This window comes from Magallana gigas, chromosome 9 (genome assembly GCF_963853765.1).
Source record: "Magallana gigas chromosome 9, xbMagGiga1.1, whole genome shotgun sequence".
Lineage (NCBI taxonomy): Eukaryota > Metazoa > Mollusca > Bivalvia > Ostreida > Ostreidae > Magallana > Magallana gigas.
Window position 1 is genome coordinate 6,308,813 of NC_088861.1, and position 22,376 is coordinate 6,331,188.

The 22,376-nt window shown below is 31.3% G+C and overlaps 1 long non-coding RNA gene across 1 annotated transcript; it reads left to right on the plus strand.

Annotated features, from left to right (window-relative positions):
- Positions 1-2,058: 2,058 nt before the first annotated feature.
- Positions 2,059-4,303, plus strand: LOC136271783 (uncharacterized). The gene is made up of 4 exons (XR_010709779.1): positions 2,059-2,272; positions 3,444-3,531; positions 4,027-4,069; positions 4,242-4,303. It is a non-coding gene; the product is annotated as an uncharacterized lncRNA (long non-coding RNA).
- The last annotated feature ends 18,073 nt before the right edge of the window (positions 4,304-22,376 follow it).

Consider the following 22,376-nt stretch of genomic DNA (forward strand, 5'->3'; position numbering starts at 1 on the left):
ATGTTGCATAATAGTAGCTAGGAAGACGGCTTGATTTATAAACAAGGTTACGTTAAAATGCGACCTTAATAGCAAGTTATGATGGAATTCAATGTTTTTCGGTCGCATTAAATTATTTTAATACAACTCTTTCTTTGTATACGTGTTAATGCTCTTTGAAGAGCACTACTCAGTATTCCGAAGAAGAAGATACATTAACATCTAATAATTACGTTAAAAAAATAAAACTAGACAAGGAGATTACGAACGGCTTACCCAAAATTTATTTCAAAATTAAATTTGTTGACGGTTTATAATGATGAAATTATGGTGTACAGATTCAAAATATTCTATATTTTGTAAAAGTACGGTACTTTTTAAATTATTTTACATCAAACTGATCATGTTGATTGCTTCTAGCTATCAATATATCATTATTGCCGATCATTCCTTTAAAATGAATACGTGTTACACTCTATAAAACCACCCCACTTTCTTACGATATACATGTATTAAAAATCAGGCTTTTGACACTTTTGATAGTTGTTTTTCAATTTTTTAAAAATTGAACTGTATCAGATTACTAGTAATTTACATGTACTTACTAATCATCGGTTATTTACAAAACTATTTTGTTTAAAACCACTCGGATTATGCACACCAGTACTCTAAAGTGGATATTAAAATGATACTTTAGTTTCTGAAAGATAAGAAAGAGTAGTTTTTAGAATTCAGGTCTTCCAACAATCTGTTGGAATTTCCATAGAAATCTCAACGCACCAAATACGCCCCGTTGTTAGCATACCTATTCTTGTATTCATATGAAGCAGAATTTATTCAAAAACTCAGTATATCGCCGACGCATTATCAATTTTCAATTGTTACTTCCATACTAACATTGTGTCAATATTCCCCAGTGAACTTGAAATAAGGATACCACAAAGTCTGAGACAACTGTTTTATGTTAGGATATTTTACTCTTGTTAACAACTGAACTTTATAATAAACGTGATGATTTTTCTAGAGTTAACTTCCCTTACTTATGTGGCAATATAATTTCGTTGCCTGCATATAGAATTTTTGCCTCTCAGTTAATTCGATACGTAAGGACATGCTCTACGTATGTACAAATTCTAAGGGGATGTAAGATTCTGACAAACAAGTTGATAAAACATGACTAACAACAATCTGGATTGAAGTCATCTTTTTCGTCGATACAGCGACCTTGTCAGCAGATACAATCTTCACCTGGGTCGCATGTTGATTGAAACCTTTCATACTAAATGTTAGACCATTATAACTCTCCTAAATTACTACGGATTTTTCCATTTTCTCGATTACGACGAAGAGCACGTGGCGAGGGTGACCTGTCAGCAGAGGATGTCCTTTGGACTTTTGATTTTGATCACTGTTCGTTATCATCACGTGTCATCATGAATAGTTTCATGAACGTCGTTACCATACATTTATTTTTTTCCATATGTTTGCAATAAAAACATACTATTTTCAAAAATTTAGCCTTTTTAATTTTTTTTCAGTTTTTGGTCCACTCAAAAAGATTTTTTCTCTTATTCTTTCGACATTTTCTGCCAAATGCAATACTTTCAATTCAGTGATTGCCGAATGTAATCTAAAGTTGGATAATGTGTGAGGCATAGATGTGTAAAGAGATAGAGACACGATTTGAGATAAAAATCATATATTTTTAATCTATAAAATGGTTTACTTTCTCATTTTTAGATACATGTAAATAGTGTACAAATTCATTGTCTTCTGTTTTACATTGCTTCCTTTAATTTCATAAATCTTTTAAGAAATTCTCATTGAAATTTAAAACTTTTCAATAAATTAAAAAATTAAAGCACACAAATAATGTTTATAGATATCTAGATTGAAGGCTTACAACTTTCCTCAAAACCTTTAAAAATGTAGGGCGTAGTTCGAAAAATGCATAATTGCAAACGGAAATCCTTGTTAAATATTTTTTATGTGTAGGTTGGCTGAAAATTTAATTCAAAATCAATACCATGCAGAGAAAAACACGGATCCTATAAGTATTTTATATTACCACCATATGTTGCAGTCTATTGAAAGTTTTCATTGCTTTTTGCATCATAAAACGCAGTTTATTAAAAAAAAAAGATCGATTTATTATAATATCAATTTCAACAGCGATTTCAGTTCGAGAAGAGCCAGAGGTGACAAGAAATAATGAAGTTTCTGTACGTTTGTATTTTGTTGGGACTACTTTCCGTTAGTGGTCTTGTTACGTCTGCAGCACCCTGGAAGAGAGGTATTTTTTTTTAAATATTGGTACATATATTTCAAGAATCAAATTTTAGGAAACACTAGAAATTTCTGTGATACCATGTTTTTAGCTACCATTCAGGTTTTTAAATTGTAGCATCTTAATATCAATTTAAAAAAAGCCAGTTCAACTGAAATGAAAACAAAGTGATATAGTAAAATACATGATACAGCTAAATCTCTCTCTCTCTCTTTCTCTCTCTCTCTCTCTCTCTGTTTCTACAAATGATTGAGTGCCTTTTAAAATCAACTGAAAGCCGGCCTTTTTTGGTGTGTCTTTATGCATATTGTGTAGTAAAGACTGAAAATATCTCTCTCTCTCTCTCTCTCTCTCTCTCTCTCTCTCTCTCTCTCTCTCTCTCTCTCATTCTCATGCTTTTAATGTCGGCAAAGCATCAGATAGGGACCAAATTTTGTAAGCGGCTATAAACAAAAAATATGTCTGTCTAGTAGAAGTTAAAAGGTTCAACAGCTGGGACTTGAATTTTGCAACAAGCATTATATATTCAATCCCCATTTCTTCATCGCGCATCAAAGTAGTTCATGGCAATCCATGCGCATTGTACACGTATGTGTCCAAAATGCATAGTAATGTTTTAAAAACACGTTATTAATAAGAAAACTAAAAAAGATAGACAATTCATTCGAAATTTTAAAAAAAGAAACAAAATACCAACACTTTTGACAAAACGTGGCTCTTTGTGTAACTATTTAGAATAGCGGAAGCTTATACTTTGACGCTGTTTGGCTTTTTGTTTACTTTTGAAGTTGTGCTATTTATAGTAACATTGGCAATTTGCCTGCCTATAGCCAGAACTCTGCTTTCAGCAGAGCCCGGCTAAAAACATACGAATTTAAATGTTTTTTTTTTTATTATCAGGTCTTTTAATAATTAATATATTTTGGTGAATTGAATAGAACATATTTTTCAATCTTATGTTGACGAGTACTTTCACTGTAAGCCAAATTTAATTGTTATGTACCTTCATAGATTATCGATACCATTTTAGTTAGTACAGTACATATATTTATGAGTCGTCTCATTTATAAACAATCTGATAATACACATTTAAAATGTTCTATTTACAAGGTTTTTAATAAGAATTTATATAAAGAAAACAGTTAAAGTCACATGCACACCTGTTTCTAACTTGAAGGCCTCCAGTGCCCCTGCACGATGCAATGGGACCCAGTATGCGGAAGTGATGGGAAAACATATTCAAACTTGTCATGTTTGAATTGCAAGTACGTTGCTTAAAGTAAACAAGTTCTTTCTTTTTTAAAAACCCTCGTGTCATTATATATATATATATATATATATATATATATATATATATATATATATATATATATATATATATATATATATATATATGCTTTGAACAACAGTTGTTCAATCATGATCAATGAAGTAACATTAAAAAAATGCTCTTATTTGTAAATCTTTCAGATGAAAATGTGGAAATATATTTCATTTGAATTCTTTTTTTAAGATCAAAAGTTGATATTTGATCATTTTAATGGTGAATTTTAAAAAATGGTTTAATGGAACCTAATATTAGTATCGTTAAGTCTCGTGTGAAGCATACACCTGTGTATAATACGGAAGCTTTGAAAAAAGAAAAACAATTTTGTTTCTATTCCACTTATGATGAAGTAATTGCTAAAAAGATTGCGTGCTATTCACGAGACATTACGGTAATTGTCTCCAATCTAGACATTGTTTTGTTTAAATTTTAGAAAAGGGGTCAGAAAGGCATGTGACGGGATTTGTCCTTGTCAGGTAGGTAAAAAACGATTATACATGTACATAATTAACGTTGGTAACTATATGAATAGTTTATATGGTCTTAAACGTTAGTCTGATTAAAATTATGAAATATTGTGTTCGCTCTGACATTTGTCTCCTTTTTATATCAAATTATGTCTAAAGAAAGTTATGCTTTATATTTCAGAACTCATAAAGCTGTTAATACAGTTTAATGAAAAAATGCAAATAAAATGCATCATCACGTTTGGTAGTCTGCAGTGTGTTCATCAGTATAAAATTATCACAAAAATAATATGAAATATGTATTTTCAATCGTAACAGTAACTTGATCCAAAGAGTCTTATTATCTTATTGCCAGGCGCGGATCATCAGATCAACCAATTTTAAAAACCGTTCTTCATTTAAAAGTGAAAATTACAAAAATCTTAACTGAGTCAATTGTATATCATCTGTTAATTTACAAACACAGTACGATGCTCTGCCATTTAGTCACCTTTACCCTCAGTTGACTGAATGGCAGACATTCATTCTATAATTTAACAAACTCTTTTAAATCTGTCTAAGAAAATCATCAGTTTTAGAGAGGGGTTATATTGATCCGGAATACCACTGTGTGGTAATTTGATAAAAAATGGTTTAAATTCTATCAGATTAACAGATGACAATCCAAATTTATCATACCCTATGTATCTTGCATCTTGACCTTCAAATAAGCTTAAACTTTTCATTTGAGTCATGCATATGTAACACATTTTTTGAGGAGTAATATGTTTAGAACAAGAGACGAAAACGTAAGGTTTTTAAACAGTCAATGACATACTTAAAATGCCTGGAAAATATCTTGGACCAACAACCTTTAGAACAAAGTAACACTTTTATCTGTAAACCGGCAGTGTTAATCAGTTGTCTTCCTTAACATTGATGTCATATAAAAATGAATTGAATTAAAAGAAGCATAATGACTTAGGAAGACTCAATGGCCATTGCCATTTTTAGACTGTATTGATCTCCTTTAGAAAAAGAGTTCTTTATAATAAATATAGGTAAAAAAAAACTAATTTAAAATTTATGGATTTTTCCTTCGTTAATAACAGTTTTTAGGTAGGCAAATCGTATCTTGAAATTTTTGTTAGATCTGATGTGTAATATATGTATGTAGTCCATCGAGCCTTCTTAGAACAGTTTTAGATTGCACATTGATAACGAACAAATTAACACGACCAAATCTGGGGAAACATTTCCATTGGTTTATTGGACGTTTGATCTGCTTAACTTCACGCCAAAAATTTGTAAAGATCATGACTTTTTTAACCTACAATAAATGGCGGCATTTAACTCTTCATTATTTTTTACATTAGATTTATGTATCTTTTTCTAGGTTTCTTTTAATACCCGATTAATTTTTTCTTCATTCTGATGAAAGTAAATTTAATGTCTTGGTTTCCATTAATATCTACCAATAACAGTTTCGTTAATTTGTTATACTCTTTTCAAACAAATCTAGATCGATACTGCAATCAATTTATCATAGCAATCAGTTATAATCGGCACTGAGTTTTTTTATCATCTGCTACAGTTATCTTATTATTTAACACGCAATAACTGTTTCATTCTTTTTTAGTAGAACAAAAAAAACTGTACATGTATGTTTCTATAAGACATAAATTATATATCTAAACATATAAGAAGAAAAGACCATTTAAATTTCATTAAGTTAACTGAACTGTTGGGAATATAACTATAAAAGAAGTCAATTTATAGTTATATAAAAATGTATTAAAGTGTTTATAATACACGAAACCAAGCCAAGACTAGAACAATTCACATAAATATATGGACCTGAAAATAAAACTCCAATAATATTGCTGTTGCTCCTTTATCTATTGGTTCCTACTAGGCAACTGGATATACATGGATAATGAAATAAAATAAGGTCAATCAAATGTATTACATGTATGTGCGCATGTACCAAAGTAATATTTCACCATTTTTAATCCTTGGTTATTAACACGGATTCTTAAACAATTAGTATTCTGACTGAAAAGCAAGTTGCTTTGGTCTAATAACTAGGAGGCGCATGATCAGGGTAGCGAAACAATTCTTTTTTTATTGTTCTTAATGTCTTTTATTGTGCAAAGGTATTTATTAGTTACAACAGTTTTATATGAGATTTTTTTACAGACAACAGTGTTAAGCATACATATGCTTGTCATTATTGATTAGTACAGGGAGATTAGTATCTTCACTTACTAGGGTCTATATTAATATAGTTTTTTTTAATCCATTTTTGATATATCAAGACACGCGTACAGCTAATACTAAGTAGTTTTGGACACCTTTTACCGAATTGAGGTGTACTAGCCAATGACGAAAAATTTTTGAAAGAGAAAAACTGTCGTATGTTTCCTTATTGACGTGTATTAGGTCAAACTATTTATGTTGATGTTAAATGGTTTTCTTATACAAACCATTTGTAAATAGGAAATGCATTATTACAATTAAATTAAACATGCTGATAACAACAGACATACAGTAATACACAAATGTTGAAAGATAACGATAAAAGGAAAGTAATGTGGAATCATTTATTTTCGTGGGGACCAATTTTCGTGGATTGTGGGGTTTTTGCTTATTCGTGGGAATCTTATTCGTGGGAATCTTATTTCGTGGATGCGTCGGTTATGGTTATCAGTTTCAGTAGGAAAACTAAATCTTTCAAAATTAGTTTTCGTGGGGGATGTAAATTCGTGGGTGAGGGCTACCCACGAATACATGTACCACAAAAATTGAGCCACCTCGAATTCTAATGATTCCACAGTATTACGATGATAGCATTATTGCCTTTTGAAGTAATAAATATACATGTATGTGCCTATCAATAAATTGCAAAGTTAACAAAAAACAATGATATTGCCTTTGAGACGTTGTTTACAATTTCGATTCGAAGAAAGGTCAAGAGCGCTCAATAAAATTTGCTTAAGATCATTATACAATGTAGAACTTAACTCATAGACATCAAACGAAAAACATAATGATAACTATGTATTTTTGTTTCTGCATTACAAGAAATCAACAGAGAGTTACATGAGTATAACCTATAGCGATATCATTTAATCAAGCACATATATTTTCTCGAAAACAGCTTTTCGATAAAAAAAAAAGTTGCTAGCATATGCTGATTTTTTTATAATCTAAAGACGTAATATTCAGAATAGAAAATGATTCTTTCGTTTACAGACATAAAATTACAAGTTTCAAATGCACAACTTTTAATTTAGTGACTGTCAACAGGATTTGAAAATTAGATATTGTTCTTCAAACAGTTATTAGAGAAATCATTAAGAAATTTTTATTGAAATTGATTCGCTCATAAATCAAACTAAAATCTCACAAATAATTTAAATATATATGTAGAGGTTTTGAATGAACGCTGCGACTTTATAAAACTTAATAAAAATGAAGGGTGTAGTTCGAAAGACCTATGACTGCAAAAGGATATTCTTTTAAAACAACTTTTATGCATACGTTGGCTGGTTGCTGAACATTCAAACATAAAAGTAAAGACACAAATCTTGTTAATAGCGTTGATCACGATCATCTGATGCAGTCTAGTGACTGGAAAAGATATCTTTTATCCAGAACAAATCGTTACGGTTTTGCTTCATGAAACACGGTTTCATAAAGAAAGATCGATTCACTGAAATATCAACCTCAAAAACGCTTTCGAATTGAAAAGGATCCAAAGGTAACAAGGATAATGAAACTCCTTTACGTCTGTATTCTGTTCGGACTAATTTTTGTCAGTGGTTTTGTGTTGTCTGCACCTGAGAACAGAGGTATTTATTTTTTTAAAGCTGGTAATATGTTTCCGGAATCAAATTTAGATTATGCTAGGATAATTATCAACAAGCTTATTTAATTCAGTCACCTGTGTTCTATCGCATCTTTATTTCAGTTTGACTTTAAAGAAAAAAAACTTCATTGAAATCAATACTTTAATTTAGGTTTCGATATTCAATCTCTCTCTCTCTCTCTCTCTCTCTCTCTCTCTCTGTGGAGAATTTCAATGCTGTTAAAGTAATAAAAATACGAATGTATATATATTTTTTTCTGCTTCCTTACGTGCAGCGTTCTGTTCAAATATATTTAAATGTATTGGAGAATATATTATCGTTATACTATATTATCGTTAATATATTTGTTTAAAAGCTGCAAGTTTAAAACTTGTATGTATCTAATAAGAGGTACCTTCACGTACATGCGACTACGTTTGCTTTACGCTATGTAAAGTATCATCGGAACACGGTACATGTATAAAATTGTTACAGGTTTTTTAGATTGATGCACTAACTATTTGTAACAAAGTATGTATAAATTTTTTTTTTTCTTTCAATAATTCAACTAGCTTTTTTTTCTTTAAAAAGAAAGCATTAGAGTGATTTTCAAATCTTCTCCTTTCTTCCAGGCCCTTCCATGCTTTTGTCCAGCGCAATGGAACCCGGTATGCGGAAATGATGGAAAAACATATTCAAACTTATCATGTTTAAAATGCAAGTAAGTTATTAAAAGTATCTAACCTAGAACATATTTTTAAAACAGCGCCGAAAGGTAGTTTGAAGGTACGAAATCATAGACCAAAACGAATTCCCATGCACCACCGCTTTAGGTTGAATGTCAAAATTATTGTGACGTTTAAAAGAAAAATAACTCTTTTTTTCAAATGTACGTTTAAAGAGAGATACACTTATTTCCCTTTACTGATCACGCTTAATTTTAAAAAGGAAACACAATGCCAGCTCTCCCACAGGAGTCGGGAATTTTATCAATGTGTTGATTAATTGATCAATGGCCGCTGTTTAAGATCGAGATGTGCAAAACTGGAATTGAAAGGACTTTGAAGGATGATTTATTGAAATAAATGCGAGGAATTGATAAGATAACAGCACGGAGTTGATACGTCGTGCTAATATCGGATGGATAGCGAAATAAAGAAATTCTGAAAAAAAAGTTGCTATCCTGTCGCTTCGCTCGTTACGCTCGCGATGCTCACTGGTAGGATGTTGCCTGTTTCTCACTTATTTAAAACAAATTGATAAAATTGCCGACTCCTGAGGCTTTCCACATACATGTTATTACAATAAGTTTCTTATTAATTGGATATAATGATTATTGTTTAAAGTGATTGATGTTTTATAGGTCAGGTCAACCAAGTACTCGATGTTAATGTACATGTAGTAGTGATGTCAAGACAATAAAGCGATTGTTTGATGTAATATAGGTCAGACCAATCAGGTAATTTTCTCAAACATGACATATTTTTTTTCAATTTTAGAAAAGGGGTCAAGAAAGAATGTGATGGGGTTTGTCCTTGTCATGTAGACTTTTATATATATTTACTTATACTTTAGTGTATCTTGTGTAATTCTTGATGATTAAATAGTAATCAATGACAACCAATTTTTATGTGATTTTTTAATTTAACCCCAACATATGCTTTGCTTTTCAGTAACCATTACGCTGATGCTCCAGTCTAATGTGAAAATGAAAATAAAGACGATCAAGTTATTTGATAGTTTGTATGTAGTATTTAAAAGAAATTATATCTGTAAAAAAGAAAAATTGTAAATTTTTTTGCAGATATTTTTTTCTACAAGTATTGCACATGGACATTTAATATTATACGCCGAAATACATGTAAATACATGTATATGGGTTCATGACAAATACAATTGCTTTTGCTGTTACGGCCACCTTTAATCAGAAGCCACTCGCCATTAGCGGCCAGTTTCAATCCAGCCCGTTTTGTTTTTCACTATGATTTAACTCATTTAAGCCGCCACCTGTCTAACGCGGCCAGCGCCCAGTGTTTTTAGATCCCGTGATTTCAACATGCCCTTTCTCAGGGGCCATTTTGTTTGTTTTGTCACATGACTTCTGTCTCTGACATGTGACCCCGTATCGAAAGAAGCCAAACTTAGACAGCTGATAATGAGTTAATGACAAATAATTGAGTGTGTAATTTGAATTATGCTAAGATTTAACGAGATAGTTGATTATAACACATGTTTTGTGTTGTTTATATATCTGTTTATAAACTCAATTCATTACAAAGTTATTAAATGCCCAGTCAGCTTAACATGTACTGCAATTTGCAATTTAAACAGCCATTTAAAATTAACATAATCTGTTTACTCAGCAACCAGAGCTGTGTATTCACCATCTCTGTGTACGCCGCAATTACAGTTGTTATTAATAGATCCGTGCAATAGAGCTAAATAAATATATTCTCGATGCTTTTCTTCATTAATTTGTAACCTGGAATAAGAGGCCATCTCTCTAGAATGACAGGCAAATATTGCTGCAGAGCCAAGTTGCTTTTGTATAGATAATAGCGAGCGCAGCGAGGCGGCGCGAAGCGCCGCTCGCGTAGCGAGCTCCATAGACAACGTGTACGAACGGAGGAAATTCGAGTTGAAATCTGCACATTGTTCAAATAAAATTTTGTGGACCCGCGTGAAAACGTTCTACTATCCCAGTGATCCTTTGCGGTGCATAGCAACATGGTGGAACAGGAAGCGTTTCAACGGAAAATTCTTACCTCTAAATCGCATACATCATTTTCATTTAACAGTAAAAAATCCTCTTAAAAACAAAGTAAATAACACATAAGCCTACGTAAAAAAAACTGTACCTATCTGAACGTTTGCTGACATATGACGTCATTTCCTTCCCCGAATTTGTCCGACAAATTACGATAACTGTCGAGCGCAAAAGACAGTTAACTATGACGTCACAAAGATCTCGCGTTTTAATTCCCGCGATACATTTAGAGGCGGATCAAGCATCTGTACTGGGTGTAACATGTAGAAAGTACTCAGTATCGGTGTAAACGGTGACTCTTTGGCTGATTAGTTTTGTTTTGATGAATTATTTTTTTTTTGCTTAGTAAAATTAATACACATGCAAGTTCCATGCTAAATTTATTGTCATATCTATCCAATCATTATGCATACGTTAGGTAGGTGACAAAATATTATTAAAAAAGAAAAGTCTAATCATTATTAAATCTACGTGCAGCCACGTCATTTTGTACATGTAATGAATAAATAAAAGAAAAGAATTAAACTGTATAAATATCTACATGTATTTGTTATATAGTTGCATATGTGGTCAAACCTTTCAATAATATTGGATATCACACACTAAAAAAGGGCACATGTCTACAACGCTTATATAGCGTACAAAAATTGAAAAGATTAAAAACAAAATTGATGTCACAGAGGAAAATAGTTAAAACACAGATAACACAGACACACAATTTATTGTTTACTGATTTTAATGATCATTATTAAAAGGTAAAGGAATGATAAAACATACTAGTAATTGTATTTACATAAAAAAAAACCAAACGGCTTTGTGTTTATCAAAATATTTAAATAATTCTTTTTAACATTTTATTAATGCTCAGTGGTAGTTTGTTTAAGTGTATAAGCCTAGGAAGGGACCATTGGAATAAAAGTTTAATAACTTTGGGTTCCTTGCGGCGGTAAAAGTTTTCAAACAAAGCCCAAGTTTTTTGGTTAGGGCAAGTCCATAGGTTGCATTTAACAATGATGCCAGATGTGTGGTTCCTTCTGCGCTCGCCCCAACGGTCACACCGTAAAACATATTAAAGATTAAATATGCTTTTCTGTGTAAAATAATTTTACTGACTGTTTATAGAGAGTTGTTTTATAAAACATTTTTAAGAAATGTTTACAGTCACAATTTTCTTTGTTGATATGTACAAAGATACAGAATACATGTAAGTAAAAAAGTTAAAACTGATTGAATATTATATCTTAAAGGCAATCATAGAAATAAATTGGAAGTTTTTTATAAATTGTATTGATTCAAGAAATATCAAATATTGTTCGCATACTATAAGATTACAGTGTGTATTACTTATTTCATAAATAATGAAAACAATGTAATCAATCATTAAGACATTTGATATAACTTGCAAAATGACAATTTAGTCCACAAAGATACATGTATATTGTGCTACTGTTTTTCCATCTTTGACATTCCAATCTATTTCCAGGCTGTATCATGATGTAATTTAATATACATGCACATATATTATCAGACATATAAGAACAAACATATACTTGAAACATCAAATGTGCATACAATCAAAATTCAAATATTTAAATACTCGTAGCCACTTCAGGTTCAACAAGTTTACTGAACTATCGGAAACACCATAAAAGTCGCATAATGGTCAGAAACGAAATGCAATAAAGTGCTGTAAAAAGACAAAATTGAACTAAGCTTATGATAATCCACATCCAAACACGAGAATTTTACCGACCTGACCCTTAGTTATCAAACTCGATGCTTACTTTACTAGTAAATTGACTCTTTAAAAAAATTGCCTTTATACAGGAGGAGTATGATCAGGATTCGAACGAAAAAAAAAATGTTCAATTCTTTTTCTTAGTATTCCTTCTCATTCCAAAATATGGAGAGAAAATGAGTAAAATTTACGATAGCATAATGGCCTTTTCAACAAATAAATAAAAGTGCCTAGCGGCGAAGGGGTTAAATCTTCCATATCAACTAGGCTGCCTTTGGTGTAATAAAATGTTGTTCAGAAATATTTAAAATCGATAGAAGGTCACGAGCTCTCGATAAAGTTATACAATGTAAAATTACACGTTACTCATAAACATCATAAACTAGGTATTTTAAGATTCTAATATCATTTGTTTGCAATACTTTTTTGCATTACAATCAATTAACAGAAAGGTAGTTGTTTCAGCTAATAATTTGATTCTTTTAAAAAATAAATAATCACAAGTTTAAAATTTTAGTCCGAGTCTTTTTTCGATAACTGCACTATGATAAAAGAGTAGGCTATGCCTTTAATAATGTCTGTTCCAACCTTGAAAGATATTATCTAAGGTTTTAAATTGCTGTAGTAATACTGGATGAAACATTGTACGCATATTACATGTTATAAATCAGATATATTGTTCAAGTGATGAGTAGTTTTTGAATTTTTGTATATTCAATTTGATGTATTTGATCCGTGGTCTAGCGTTGTGAAGGTTACATATATGTAGGTATTATAATCTTTGTGCTTTTTGAAATTCGGGATGATGTAAAAAATGACATTAAATGACTCAAAAGTCATTTTCTGACGCTGAAATGAAATTTAAAAAACTTTAACAAAAATATTTAGTATTTGATCTTGATCTTACTATATGTTAATGGTTGTGTGGGTAGTGATGTGGCATACACCTGACCTTGGAAGATATATAAGGACATGTTTCCTTGTAGAACAACTTTTACCATGAAAAGGTATATCATTAGTTTTCTTCAATAAAAAAAAAAGAGGGTCGTTTATACCCAAAGTGCAGCGATGCATAATGATTTTCTATTTCCGTAAATATAAAATAAGAGGGCATTTTAATATCCAAACTTCTATCTGATTTCAATTCATTTGATGATTTCATGATTTCATTTCAGTTGCAAAAAAGTGCATCTTTATAGACTATCTGTGTATTAATAATGCTCCTTATGCAGAGAACATTAAGGACGTTTGATCTTTTATAATTCACAAAGGAGGTATATCAGAATGCAAAGATTTTACATTTAACGTTTTGAATAGTCTCCTGTAAGGTGAATTTAAATGTCATCAACGACAGAATAATGAATGTACAGCACTTTTATTTCATGAATATTGAACGACTCAATTTGCCTTCCAAACGATACCATTTGTTATCAGTTGACTATTGATTCTTATTGTAAAAGGGTCTTCTTATCTGTGGGAAGCTCCTTTTTTCGTTATAACCACGTCCTCTTTATATAACATTGGCTAAACAACCCTTGTTATTCATTGCATACATGTGTCTTACAACAAAACCTTTAACCCTTTTTAACGACTGCAACACAAACTTACAACATCTAGCTATGCGTACATGTGATGGTCTAACAAATATGCTATCATTCTATATAAACACTACATCAGACAAAAGTGGCATGTACACTAGCTAATTAATGAAACAAAATGTGTTACATAAATTATTACATCAATAAGTTTTGCGGCTAACAACGAAGGAGACTGAAATTTTATCTTCATCATAAACTTTACTAGAAAAAAGGTGGGAAAACACTAACAGACTATATTTATGGCTGTTGATAATAAATATCAACTGTAACGTATTTCATCTGTTCCTAAATGGTAAGTTACAAAAAGTAAACATTACATACATTGTCATTGGAATACCTACATGTCATATATCATATAAAATTTTATGCCGAAATTTTATATGAGGCAACTCTAACTATCATAACTAAGATAACTGATCACTTTCAAGATGTCTGTTGAATTACCAACGACATAAAGTTCGTTATTGCACGAAATGCTTAAATCCTGCGGGCAATACAAATCACAGTTGTCAATAAATCGAAGAAAATGTCCATTGTGGTTGATGATGTGAATGATATTATTTAAGAAGTCACACACCAAAATATGTTGCAATGCATCGCATACAATACCTCTTGGATTGAATTTGTTTTTAAATCTTCTCAATTCGCGATTTCCATTGTAAGCAAACATGAATTCCCCAGAGGAATCCACGACGATAACATCATCCCAGTCAGAAACACATATATCAAAGTTGGTATTTTCGCATACGAAAAGGGGATTGGAATATAATGCTTTATCTTGGTCCTTATATTGGATTTCTTGTAAGACATTACTGTCCTTAAACCTAACAACTTTGTTTTCTTTTCCGTCATCTGTCTGCATTGTGACAAGTAATTCGTCTTTAGAACTGCAACAAACAGCCAGCGGTTTCCATCCATTTAGTGTGATAACCCTCTCTGTCCTGTTATCCTCTATATTTTTCACTTTATTAATGCTCCGTTTGCGGTTATCACTATAAACTAAGTGGTTATCTGACGTTACTGTTATATCAATAAGAAAGTGGTTTTCTGGCTTTAAAGCATGGATACCCAACACTTTGCCTTTGTCATCAAAGCATTTGATGTTGACTCCTGATCGTACGAAACATTTCTTAGACTTGTGCAGACAACACACTTTTGGCGATACTTTTAATCCAGTTTCACACACTCTGATTATTTCAGGTGTTTTGAGGCAATCTTCATTTTCTAGAAGATTGATATTAGAAATGATAAATTGAGGCTTCTTGTTCTTCTTCATGGATTTTGAAAGTTCTCCGAACATATCCTGCAATTGCTCAGGAATAATTTTTCCAGGAGAAAAAGTTGATGCTGTCAATTCAAACAACGCTGGGATTTCTCTAAACGTTTCGTTCTTTGATATGTGTGTTAAAACTTGGGCATTTTTACTTTTGCTTATGTCCTTATTAACTTCCGCCGATTGCCTTATGGCTTCAAGATTGTTTTTTATTTTTGAAATTAAATTTGTACAATCTTCTATGTCCCTCTTCTCATTTTCCTTTGCTTGCTTTGAGTATTGGTCGATCATTGTATTTAATGCTTGCTTTAACCGATTTCCTTGCTCTTTCATTTTCTCTTGGATTTCTGCATGACATTTTTTTTGCAGTGAAAGCAGAGTTTCTAGTTCAAGCATAATTTTTTCATATCCTGGTTCTAATGATTGTTCTAATTCTTCCGTTTCCTTATCCAACGTTGCTAAACGTGATCTTATTGCACTTGATATTTCAACTAGTTGATGTTTATGAATGTTCAATGCTAGACAACTTTGACAAAGAGCTCGATTACACGTGTTGCAGAATATTACACATATTTGCTTGTGATCCACACATTGAAGATCTTCCGATGATTTTCGATCCTTGTGTTTTACAATGGAATGCGCTGTTGATCCGTCATTGTTTGTAACATGGCGTCCAATACAATTTTTGCATAAATTGACATTGCATGTTTCGCAAATTCTCTCTGCGGCCTCTTCTTTGCACAGTCCACAATTTACGGAATCCTGCGCACCTGACATATTTTAATACTTTAAGGTCCATATATGTATAACTGTATTTTGTTGTATCATACTCTTTTTTCCCAGCTACTAATCATTTAGTAATTACTTTTTGTCTTTCATCTATCAATAATGAACACAAAATAACTTCCTACCTGAAAACATTTCTTTAAATACCTCAACGCTTACTGGTTGTTTGTTTACGTAGTTACTTAGAAACAAGGTCATTAAATATACAGTAAACAAATGAAATAGATAGTGCTTTACCTGTAAACAACATTAACGCAGCAGTAAAATATGAAGACCACTCAAAAAATTGTGTGTCACTTTGGAGGACATATTATAATTCTGCTTTGAAATATTCCAGTAAAGTCTTATTATCTGTACATTTTAGTTGTTGATAACAAATGATAAAGTTGGCAAATATTACAGGAATTTCAAATCAGAGGATAAAGTAATCGATATCTTTATAAAGTATTGAAACAAATCGAAATAACTGTTTATTCCAAGTCTAAAGATTCAGGCACTTTGAGTGACTAATAAGATAAATACGACGTCACACCACAAAACAAATGCTTGATTTTTTTCCCATAAAAACAGTTCACTGACATAGAGTACATTGATGTTATCTTATCATGTGGTTCATGCAGTCTGAAAAATTTGGAAAGCCAATGGATGTACTAGTTTTTTTTTCCAAATGCGTTATTTGTTAATTGTCAACGGAGAAATATTGATTGTCAACTCTGTAAATTGAGTTTTTGAACATTGAATATAACAATTTGTAAACGTAATTTGTAAGACTGATCAAGTTTTTGTAAGTTTTTGATTCATAATCTGTTTAATGCAAGTTTGACATTGGTATTTGCGGAATTCATGATCTGTGTTTTAAGATTTGTAAGGCTGATGACAGTGGGATCCTGTGGATATCAATTTTTCATATTAACATGTACCGGCGATAACTAATATCTGATATGATTAAGTACTTGATGCACACCCTTCTTTTGATACCCAAGCACATTGTTGTCAATTTTATGGCAACATTGACCCCCTCCTTCCTCCCTCGAGCTAGAAAATTCTTTTTTTTTTAAATTCTAGATCCGTGCTTGAGATAGCGAAATCTTAGATATACTTTTGGACCCGACTCTGCTTTTGTGAAGTTCAAGTCCACTTTATTCACTCAACAAAACCACTCTGTAAATGGTACACGAGGTAGTTACATATATAAAATATAACAAATAAATACCATCAAAGGCAACTGTGCTCTAAAAGAGATATACTTTTATTTAGATTTGTATAGATGTATGTAGATAAATATATAACTACACAAACATGTACAAATAGGGCATGAATTGTTATTTAAAACATAAGAAGGGTAATTAAGTGATGCACTAAGTTGTCTTCATTTTTGCGCTAATTATTGATATAATGTCTTGAAATTCTAAGACAAATGGTTACGTGCAAAAGTTTTGTATAATATTTGATAATGCAGTACACTCCAACATATAATGAAGTTCAGCTGCAGTTTGTCACAAAGAATACCAAATCTCACAGAGTGGGGTTTATTTAATCATGTACCAGTTTCTATTGCGGAACGGCGACTTTTAAAGCGAGATTGTAAAAAATAAATTTTTTAGTATTTTATATAACTCTTCTTTGTATGTTTTTAAAATTCTACTCTGTAACAGTGATCTTAATTGTGGTCTGCAAAAAACGAAATTTTAAAGTTCAAGGATAGTAAAAGCCAAAATTTTGTTTTCCAAAGCTAACAAAATTAATATAATTACAGCAAATATATGCATGATTTTAAAAAAGCCAAGAGAATTAAAGCTTTTTACGGGCCAAAGTGAAATTTTTGTTATTGAGAAAGTATTAAGAACGCTATGATGCCGACCAAATTATTGTGAACACGGGCTTGCATCTTGAAATAATTCTACCGAATATGAATTATTGTAGGTACATGCTAATGTAAAAGATTGGCTCTATAGTTTCATAAGATTCCATAAAATTCGACCAAGCGCACTTCCCCTGTCGTCAAAATGGAATCTTGAAAAACAAATCACGAATGACGTAAGTATAAATGTCAAACTTTCATAGAACGGATTATGAACCACAATTTACTGAAACCTGATAAGCTCACGAATGACAATTGACAAATGCTTTTAAAAAATGTGTTGGGGGCCAACAGATTTAACATGTACCAGGTTTGTTGTTGCTCCGTCAAAAATATTTTAAACTCTATATTTTACAAAATGTTTACATGTAATGTAAATTTTCCTAATTTCAACTAATTTGTAACAAAAGGGTAATATATTACGATCATACAATTCTTTCAAAATAAGAGTTTTACCGATCTCAGAGTGAATAAATTACCTTTAATGTTGAGCAAACAATTGAAAATCAACTGCAGTGATAATAACAACAACATTGAAATAAACACAACAGAATTTTTTAAAGAAATCAAAGTAGACCAATAAAAAGAAATTCACAAAAAATCAAGTAAATCTAATAGCTACAACTTTAATCTCTATTTTGGTCAATTTTATGAAGAAGGATTACAAAGGGAAATAATACTGCATCGAATACAAGAGATAATACTCTGACGTAGTTTTGTGACCTTTGACAGTGAATTATACAGAAAATGTTTAGTTACGTGCATTAAAAAATATCTGTAATTTCTAAAGTATAACATCTATTAGAATGGGGTAAGTATTACCTGCTAGAAGTGAAATAATTACGTTAGATATAAATTGCTTGATCAAATAAAGCATTTACATATATCTATTTCATCCATTAGATATGGATATTTTGTGTGTACTATTTTCCTGACACTTGCCGTTGACAATTTTCTCGCTCAAAATGAATTTCTTGTCATGCGCACTACTATTGATCCTATTCGGGAACTTGAAATATCCTCATGTCGTGTAAGCTGTGGGGATGCATTTTACACGTGTGCTATGGTGACCTGCAAAGATGACAATACAAAGTGCCAGAAAATGTGTATTACCGATTTTCGAGCATGTTTCCACGTCTGTAAAATCAGACTCCCTTATGCTGATCCAATACCAGTGGTGCCACCCGATGCGTTTTTGCTGAAAAATCGCAATCAACTATTATCATAGAAAAAACAATGTTAATTACTGTATAATAGAATTTTATCATCAATTAAATGTATGTTGTTTTCACCTGTCTCTTATAATTTTTTTTATATATCGCATATCGAAAGCAGATCAAATAAATATTTTCACGGTAATCATAATAAAATTTTATTGTTGTTCTTTTAATTTTGAAATATACATGTATGCATGTATATTTTGAATTTATAACTTATTGATGGGTTGGGGCATTTGAGTTATATTTTCTTATTAACGGTAGTTACTTTGGAATTTGATTATGATTTACAAATGAAGTTCGTTTTATTACAGTTTTTGGCATGAACTTTCATGTATACTCATATCAATGTTAGCGGTAAAGGAATCGAGGACAATGTAAAGGCTTATCAATATGTTTCACGATATAACATTCAACCAAAGGGTTAAGATAATGGCATTATGATTGACAGCGATCCGTGCAAAATGAGGTTAGTCAATTGATCATATATCAACAAATCTTATTATCATTTTCCGTTATATTTCAATTGTTCTTACGATAACGTTGATAAAACGCCGTTTTTGGTACTCTAACAATTAATACATTTTCTTTGACAGATTGTACAAGTCAAGATCCATTGTTTTACTTTTTCTTTCCATTATTTTTCTACCAACGTTTGCTCAATATCAGAATGGATTCCCTATGTTCTATTCAAAATCGACAATAAGTCCAGCGATTGCACAGGAAATTAGTGAGTGTCGACAACAGTGTGGAGATAAATATTACACATGTGCAACATCGAACTGTAGCCGGGAAGCTTGTGAAGTGACGTGTCTCAATAACTTCCGGTTTTGTTACAAAGGCTGTCAGCAACAAAGACTTAACACACGAAATAATTTTCATGCGAACCCTGATGTTAATTCGTTTGTTATTCATCATAAGAAATTTAATGAATAAATATATCTGACGTTTAAGAAGAATGAAGTTTACAATACATATCATTGGTTTATCAAAAAAGTACTATTTGCATTGAGCGAAAAAATTTTAAAACACTATAATGATATCCAATTTTTGAGAAATCGTTCCTCTTTGGTGTTTTTTTTTTATAAATAAGAACATTGACATTACTTTTGCGGATTCAATTATGCACGCTGAAAAAACAACACTTGATTTTCCAATCGTTAATGTTGATTTTTTATCATAGTTTCATGCAATTTACATCGATCCAAAAGATATAAGCGAGAATTTGAAATTTGCTTGATATGCTTCTTGCGATTTTATGCAAAAATTAATTTCTTGCGTTTTAATAGAAATCTACTGATTATGTCTGTAATTAAATAAAACTTTTATCCAGCTCGCCGACTTCACCCTCAACATATATTTTTTATCATCGGAAAAAAAAAATTTTGTCTTACAAAGTTTATAAACAAAATAAAATTTAAAAAAAAATTATTAATAGCATTAATGCATTCTACAAAGTGAGAACAAAATGAGTTGTTCCGGTGTAATGGTGGCTCGAACCTTTAACCTACATGAATACTGTGAAATCATTAAATTCCGTGGCGGCCAATTTTCGTGGATTGCTTCAATTTTCGTGGATTGCTTCAATTTTACAAGTTCGTGGAGACGTAATTTCGTGTGTTCTATTAAACCTACAAAGGAAATATGACATTATTACCATAATTTATTGATTCGTGGAGGATGTTAATTCGTGGATGAGAGGTACCCTAGAATTCCACGAAAATTGAGCCACCACGAAATATAATGATTCCACAGTATGTTCGATCTTAATGAAACCATTAACTCAAGCATTTCGCTGATCTTAATATTACTACTAGAAGACTAAGTAAATTTGCCAATAAAAAGGCTGATTTATGGTACGAATAAACCCCATTTCCCCGAACAACTAAGAACTATCAAACATTGCGGAGATCGTTTTAATGAAATTAAGTTTCCTGATATGTACCTTCAGAGTTGACATTCAAAACTCTAAGGACAATTTTAATCTTTTTAATTATTTTTAACATAAACAGAGTAAAAATCATTTAAGTATTTTTTTTCCTTTAAAATAAAACTGATAAGCAAGCAAGTTAAGCAAGTTATTATGATTTTGGGGTTAGAACATTTCTTTCTGTGGAATCATTTAATTTCGTGGGGACCACTTTTCGTGGATTGTTGGTTTTTTGCTTGTTCGTGGGGATCGAATTTCGTGGATGAGTCAGTTTTCAGTCTTAGTAGGTAAATCAAACCCTTTATAAATAGTTTTCGTTGAGGATGTAAATTCGTGGGCGAGGGCTACCCACGAATACCTCGAAAATCGAGCCACCACGAATTCTAATGATTCCACAGTATTGGTTTGATAGCAGAAAAAATTCACTTTGGGTCACATTTTGTAACACCTCATATACAAGTTTGCCTATAGAACAGAGTAAACAGAGGGAATGCGGTGATGAGGTGAACATATATCACAGATCGGAGAGTTTTTGGCAAACTGAAGAAAACGTTACATCCAAGAAATAAAAACAATTTAAAATGTTATTTACCTCAAAACTCCATCGAGATTTATCATTTTATCAAAAACTATATAGCCAGTACTGAGGAAAAGATTTATATCACAATTTTTATATGCGATAGATTCACAGAAACAGCAAGAACTTTGATATGCAGAGATAGTTCACGGGTTTATACACACAAGGAACGTATGTGTAATTTATACGGCATTTTAAACATTGAGATTGAATTTTAGATACAAATCAATTCTTTTTTTTAATTGCAATCTGTCGAATCTAAATGTTTATCCCTTGTGTTCATAAACATGCGAACTTTCTTTGCATAATCGCTTACTCCTCTCATTTTGTATCAACCAATGCGTTTGATTATGTATGGAAAATTTGAAATAAAGACATTCCAATAAAATGGTCAGCATTCCCGACTTTACGAAATAGTTGCAAAATACTGTTTGCAAAGTTGCCGATGAAATTATCAAGTTATATGAAGGCTCTTTTAGGTAAACATTGACACATGCATCTGTTTTCTTTACGATCCATGTAAGTACACATTAAATCAGGTTTGCCCTTTTATATATATATATATATATATATATATATATATATATATATATATATATATATATATATATATATATATATATATTTCAAAATTTTGAAACAGTTAACCTCACTACAAGTTTTTTATCTTATTTCATAGTGTCTTCCATTTCACACCTGTTTATATCAAATAGCTCAATTAAAGAAAAAAACGCATATA